Source organism: Sipha flava, unplaced genomic scaffold (genome assembly GCF_003268045.1).
Source record: "Sipha flava isolate LNK unplaced genomic scaffold, YSA_version1 216_pilon_pilon, whole genome shotgun sequence".
In the NCBI taxonomy this organism is placed as follows: domain Eukaryota; kingdom Metazoa; phylum Arthropoda; class Insecta; order Hemiptera; family Aphididae; genus Sipha; species Sipha flava.
Genome location: NW_020272841.1, coordinates 36,108 through 43,963, shown reverse-complemented (window position 1 = coordinate 43,963; position 7,856 = coordinate 36,108). Strand labels below are relative to the sequence as shown.

At 30.0% G+C, this 7,856-nt stretch overlaps 1 pseudogene; it reads left to right on the top strand.

Moving 5' to 3' along the window:
• Nucleotides 1-823: 823 nt before the first annotated feature.
• LOC112682955 lies at nt 824-2,344 on the top strand (annotated as a pseudogene).
• The last annotated feature ends 5,512 nt before the right edge of the window (nt 2,345-7,856 follow it).

Here is a 7,856-nt window from a genome sequence, read left to right as displayed (position 1 = left end):
TAAACGTAACTTATCGGAGATATAGACATTATATCGTATTATAGACATATTACATATATCGTTGAATTTATAACTGTACCTTTTAAGTAGTATAGGTAATGATAAGATTAATAATATTAATCGGTTTTCGATTACGATTATCGTTATTTATAATAATACATACATACATATGTACTTGGTTATTTGACCTTCGAGTTATAAGCTAAAATTCAACTAAAATTACTTCGACTTATCGAAAAATTCGAGTTAGCGAAATTCGAATTATAGAGAAAATTTATCACATATATTATATGTCGGAAGTCGGGGGCTAAGGCATTCCTTCGAGATATCGAAAATTTGACTTATAGAGGTTCGAGTTATCGAGGTTCCACTGCATATCGAACACGGACAAATCGCCGTCGTCGTTTCGCCGTCGCTAATTCGACGTAAGGACATTTCGCCGTTAAAAAAAAATAATAAATTATACTGAAGTTATAATTTTATTTATTTTAATAAAAAATTATTTATTAGTATATTTTGTTGATCTGCCGAAAAATATAAAATATATATTTAAATATAAATTATTCGATTTATTCAGTTAGATTTTATATAAATAGTAGGTGAATAATATTATATAGCATCAATGTGCTCATGTGTTATATTATTATAGTAAATAATGATTTCAGTATGATATCAATCATACATTTTTATCGCAATTGACGATAAACGCAGATACATAGTATAGATAAAACGCATCATCGAATAATAATAACTGGTATTTCTTGGCCTAAGATTTGCTGTATATACTATTTTTTGTATTCATTCATTACTCGTTAGTACTAAAATGACAAGTGTAACAACAATTCGTAAGCGCGATGTTTTCGCCGATGACGGGTTTATGTATGTATTCGACTCTTTAAGTAGAGACGGTAAGAAACGGTTTTGGTGGTGTAGAGATAGAAATATATGTAAAGCCAGAATACATACTAATGTAAAAGATTTAACTGTGATAAAAAAAATCAATGATCACTCGCATGATTCGGATGCCGCTAAAATTGAAGCAGAAGTTGCTGTAACAAATATTAAAATTCGGTCGGTGCAAACTTTAGAATCGACATCAATAGTACTCAACGAATATACGTCTGGTCTTTCACAAGCAGCCAAAGTAAGTGATTAAATATTATTGAAATAAGCACATAGGTTATTATTTCATAGAAATGAAATTTATTTTTTTAGGGTACAATACCATCAATCTGTGTATTAAAGAAAAAAATTCGACGAATACGCCAACAAATTGTAACAGCCCCACCTGCACCTACTGATTCAAATTCACTAATAATCCCAGAAACGTATTCTATATTTTCATCTTCTCAAGGTGTTACTGAGAAATTTTTACTCGACGATAGTGGACCTGGGCCAGATCGAATTTTAATGTTTGGTAGATCAAGTAGTTTAAATATTTTAGAACGATCAAAAGTACGGTTTTGTGACGGAACATTTAAGATTCGCCCCCTCTTTTTGCACAAGTATACGTTATATTGGCGAAAGATATTGGAGGTGTACATCCACTTATTTATGCACTCTTACCAAATAAACAGGCAAAAACGTATCATCGACTTTTTAATAGATTAAAACAATTAAAACCCAATTTGTGTCCCGATTTTATATTATGTGATTTTGAAAAGGCAGCTATATCATCATTAAAAGATATTTTTATTAATGCTCAAATCAATGGATGTCTGTATCACTTAACGAAATATGTCCGATTGAAGTTATCCAGTTTAGGTTTGATGACAAATTACAATAATAATGCTGATTTTGCTGTTTATGTTAAAATGATAACAGCAATAGCTTTTGTAAAAATTGACGATATTGATAAAGTAGTAGATGAACTAGCTGAATATTTACCAGATGAGTTACAAGATCTTTTAGATTGGTTTGAAGATAACTATATTGGCCGTAAAAATAGATCGAAAAGTGAACGTAGACCAGCACTTTTTCCTCTGATTTTGTGGAATGTACATGATCGAGTAATCAATGATTAGGATCGTACTAATAATTATGCCGAAGCCGCCAACCGAAGGTAAAAAATCTTAATAAAATACAAACGCATATTTATTAATAATTTTTTAGATTAAATACTGAAATGGGTGTTAGCCATCCAACACTGTGGTCATTTATTTATTTAAGTCTTCATAAAATCCAATCTAGTCGTGATACATATTATTCTCAGTTGGAAGCGGGGAAAAGTCCACCAAAAAAATTGAAAAAATATTTAGACGTCGATAAAAGGTTAAAAAAAATTGTAAGTAATTATAATTCATATAGTTACATTTCATTTTTGAGAGGTATTGCAATAAATTTGTCATTGAAATAAATTATAATAAATAATAAAAACATTTTGACTAAATAATATTATATTTAAATGATTATAATTTATATTACACGTCTTCTACATCTTATTATGATACATCTTAGGCTAAGAAATACCAGTTATTATTATTCGATGATGCGTTTAAAAAAAAACTAATGGCTAAGTAAAATTAAAATAAAAAATTATTATTCCATTAGCGTATAAAAAAATACATGACGGTTGTACAGTATTAAAGCATGTATAACAGTAACTGGTATAGTACGTACCGTGTTAGCTAAAAATTAAATGCCGGCTGCTTACGACCTCGGTGTGTTGGTCGAAAAGAAATTATATTGTGCGTAATGAGTCGGAAATACGTTTGGGTTTCGTTTATCCAAATCATCAGGTGGGTATCGTGCAAGGACATCCATTGGGGGGCAAGGGGGCATACCCTCCTGGCGTTTTCATGTCAAATATATATTTATAAATAAAATATTATAGTTATTAATTTATACTAAATATGTATTAATTAGTTAAATATGCAAAAAATGTTACTTAAATATTAAAACATAATTTCTTAAGATTTGAACAATTTTTATTTATTATTAATAACAAAAAAAATTATTCAAATTTGCCACTAAAGGTACGTACCTATAATGCCTGCATATAAATACAGCAATGCCGATCATACGTGTCCCCCTAGATTTTTGATGATAGACGCCTTAGTAATGGCATAGTTCAAAATTTTATCAGGGGGGCATCCAACTATCAAAACATGTTTAGTGTTAATTATTTATTATTTTTAAATATTTATTTACGTCAAATTTTTTATTTTATGAACTTTTATTATAACTTATGAGATAAATACAAAAAAAAAAAAAATTATGATGTATTAAAAATATTCATGTAAAATTGTATAGTTAAAAAAAAATTAAAATTATGTCATGAGGTAGAAAATGATCATTTGAATATTTAGAAAATAATTTTAAAAAAATATTTATTAAAAAAATAAAAATTTGAAAAGTTATAAGCAGTTTAAATATTGGGTCAGCTTAAATATAAATGGGTCAGTTGAACATTTCTTAAAAATTAATATGTTTTTTAACTAAAGTCAGAAGGGAAAACTCTACCTCTGCCCCCCCCCTGGCTAAGCCCTTGTGCCTTTGGTATCGTGAACGATGTTGATGCATCGTAGGTTGAACCGCACGGAATCTTTCCGCGCACAACGTTCGACACGTCCGTGAGACGGTCACCATAGACCGCCGCGGACGACCTCGGTAACGGAAACGGCGAACTGACGTACCTATGCGATTGCGCGACAAGCTACCGCGTTTACCGGCGCGGTGGTATCCGATTCAATACGGTCCGGATTTCTAAATATTAACCCGATTGAACGCACAAAAACGACTATTCCCGTTGCATACAACGTTTTCACTTATTTTGCGATCCGTCAGCGTCCGGCTGCGCGTTCGCATTTTTATTATTCAAAACGTAACAACGGAATAATCTGCAATCCTAAAAGTGCTGAATTTTGACACGCTAACCAGTAATCCGACTTGTAGTTGGTTTGTTCAAATCTATCGAGAACAAGTGATACAGATCGTTGAATAAATAATTAAATGTGATCACCATTCGCCGTAAAATGTACTTAAGTCAAGGTTACGCAATGTATTTTATTAAACAATTGAAAATAAATTGGTTGAAATACGTATATGTCAAAAAAGTCATTTTTAATGTACCACCTTTGTTATTTGGCAAACAAAATATAAAATATAGGTATTTGCTCAATAATTGGAGCTTAGTTTTTTCATATATGTAATTATTGTGTAATACTATCTGGATTAATATAGTGCATCGTAAAATATGGTTCTTCCTATTTTTTTTTTTTCATATGTTATTCGAGTGAGTTCTGTTTATTATAATATGTGATGTTTATTAATTCAAATAAAATATGTGTGTACCCACTCCGCATCTTTTCATAACAAAAACGGAAATATTTTCTAAGATGGAAGTCAAAAATTGTTGTTTGTGCATGCGCGCACATATAGGCATTATACGTAACTTAAATTAGTTCATTTTAGTTAGGTATTCAATTATTATTGGTAATATTAATTTATTAATAAAAAAAAAACTGTTGAAAAATCGTCTGTAATTGTTCCTCATATCAAACTAACTGACTAACTGCAAGACAACGAATAATTTTTAAATAAAATAAAAACATAAAAATTAAAAAAAATTTTTTTTACAATAATCAATGAATATTTGGTTGTTATAAATATTATTTTTTTTTTTTTTAGTTTTTCTAAATAGTTTTGTATGCGTGAATAATCAAAAATTGTATTTATTATTTGTCTAAACTCTGTTAATTAAGATTTAAAAAATTTTCATTCACATTCACACAATCAAATATTATATATTTTATGTAATTATAACGTAGCTTAATAGCACTTACAACAACATAATCTGACCATTGCTGATCGACCTACTTACATAAAATCACTCATACCCGTTTTTTTTTTCATTTAGTGCAGGTGTACGGTGGCACGTAATAAATTGTGTGATCCTGGCCCGCACAGTATGACGCACCTATTTATATAGTGGCAAGGTGAACGTTTAATAACAATACTACACAACATATATCTTAGTGCACGCTTTACCTTTTCGCTGCATGTAAAAACGGCGGGGACGATAAGAGTATATTTTTATGTTTCTACCTGGAATATCGTCGTTTTGAAATAAATAAATGTTTTACAATAAATTGTTCTCTCACAGGCACCGCCCAAAAGAGTAAAATTTAGAATATAAAATACAGTATAATATTTTATTATATGTAACACACTATTCACACTAAACGCTTTTTACCTAAATTCATGAATAATTTTCAAATTAATTTTTTTACTTACTTTATCATCATAGTTATGACGTAAAATACCACGTTTCTTTATTATTTCAGAAATTTTACATAAATGAGGTTTAGAAAATATTTTGCTTAAAATATTATATACAAATTATTAAAATAATATTTAATTAAAAACTGACTAGCATATTATAGTAAATATGTTTTAATGATATTAAACAGGCCATATTATACTATCAAGCTGAAATTTTTTACATAACTTTTACTACCAATACTTTATATATTTTATTATTATTACTATTAGCTCATTGTACTACTGTCGAAATTGCCCAACTGTACTTACGTCAATTAATCAATCAATAAATAAGTAACTAATCAACATTATGAATATACTACATAATATGTATTTACTTAAAGGCACAACTAGTCACTGGACCTCAATTTTAGGGGTGTTAAAATTATCAACACATCGTAAACCTACTGGTATATGATAGCCCCTTAACATAATTTTTTTAATACCTAAGTTACAACTTATAAAATGCATACCATTTGAATATTTTAGTATTATATTAACAATTTTGTGTATAAAAATTCAACATCACAATACCATCGTAGCACATTTTTTTACAATAGTAATTTTTTTTATATTCTTCATACACACATAACGTTATTATACACACACCAACGTAAAGATGTAAATAATATTTTTCGTAGTCTTCGTCGATCGGAGGCCCCGGTTTAGTGTCCTACGTGTTTTTAAGGTAGAGACTGCATTAATAGAAACAATATCAATGAAAAAAGCTTTTAAAAGTAAACTGACGTTGATTGGGACACAATACGGTATTAGCGACCATCTTACTGTAATTAACTGTGTATCAACACTATACAACTATAAACAAATAATAAACATTATAGTACCGGATTCTTTCAGCCGTTACACAGTTGCGCTTGATGCGGGCATTGGTGAAATGATGGAATACAACAAGATAATTACAACAATCGTGATACGATCGTGTTCCGACTGATCGCGACCAAAAATAAAACATAATTATCGATGGTGAAATTGTTAAACCATTATAATTACCATTACCTGTATCGCAACCTATTGGCAGAGAGTTGAACTCAACTCAACGTGCAACATATTTTCCATAGCAATGTGTAATCTATAATAATGTTATAAACTACAGTACATGCAAAACGCGCTGAAAAGATAAAACCAAGTTTCCCTCGTCGGCATGGCGCGTATGAAGTTAAATAATGTACACCGAATACGCGCAAACTTCGCGTACGATACGCGTCCACGTGAACAGGCCTAATAAGTAAAATAAAATATTAATTATACTAATATTAAACGCTTACCTCAGTGTTATCGATGGTACGATAGAAGAATAGTCTTCTAAGACCGTGGAGAGTACCGTTGACTATAAACACTAATTCATATGAATACGTGTATTAGACTTTATAATCAATGGTAACTGTTAGGTAATAATTAAAATATTTATAGTTTTAGATTTTCCAGTGTTCAATAAATTTGTTTCGTTGCGGACGCGGTCTATGAATTGTCGACATCAGTGATCAGATTCAATCGTGACAAACACAGTACACAAATCGCAACAACTCAGCGCCCCATATTAATATTAAATCATGTATTGATTCGATAAACGATGTACAAGCATACAGCTGCAGACAGATTTTTTTTTATACTGTTATACACAGTGCTCGAATTGAGGGGGGATGCAGGGGGACGGAGTACCCCAACTAATTTTCAGAAATTGTAGCGTCCCCCTATTATTATTACGCTATAATCATAACGCTCAGCCAGTTTTGGAGACGTTCTTTTTTTTTAAAGTAAATAGATTTTTTAATTTTGCCAAATCGAGCACTGGTTATACACTACGCATTATTATACAAAGTGCACACTCACATATTCTTCTAATCGACAACAACGCGTGATTAGTAATGAGATGGTTAACAGTAACTGAAGTTGGGTTACCGCGACTTCATTATCACAACTTTTCACCATTCGTTTCTACAACAGATACGAGTCACCACCACGGTCGTAAAATGTAGATATTATAAGTCCAGGCACCACTCACTATTAATACTTTTCTGTTTCCGCAGTGATTAACAATGACGTGATTTTTCGCTCATCAGTAGTAACAACATCCAATTTCTAGGGTTTATGCCGTTTACAGTTAGTGAAATTCATTTAAGTATAGAGTTTAAATTTTTATTTTATGATTTCATAATACAGTGGTAGGTCTAAACACGGGTATGTGTTATAAAAAATATAGTGTATAAACACCAACAATTAAGATTATTATGCTTATGATATTTAAAAATTGCTAACAATAATATATTCTTATTTTGTGGTAAACGGTCAAGTTATATAATATATTTTATGTAGGTAAATATTATAGACAGTAGGTTTAATAAAGAGGAATGGAGTACTTACTTATTATTTTTTTAAAAATATTTTAGAAAGTACCTGCTAATGTTTTTATTCTTATTTTAAATGGATTTTTTAAATGTTTTTCTCCACTAAAAATGGAGAAATTGTCAAGTCTATGAAATTTGTTCATAAAGATGGTATTACCATGCTTATTAAAAAAGTGTATGTTTTATTACCGTATTTTGAAAATTCCATTAATTCAATGATTATTGAAA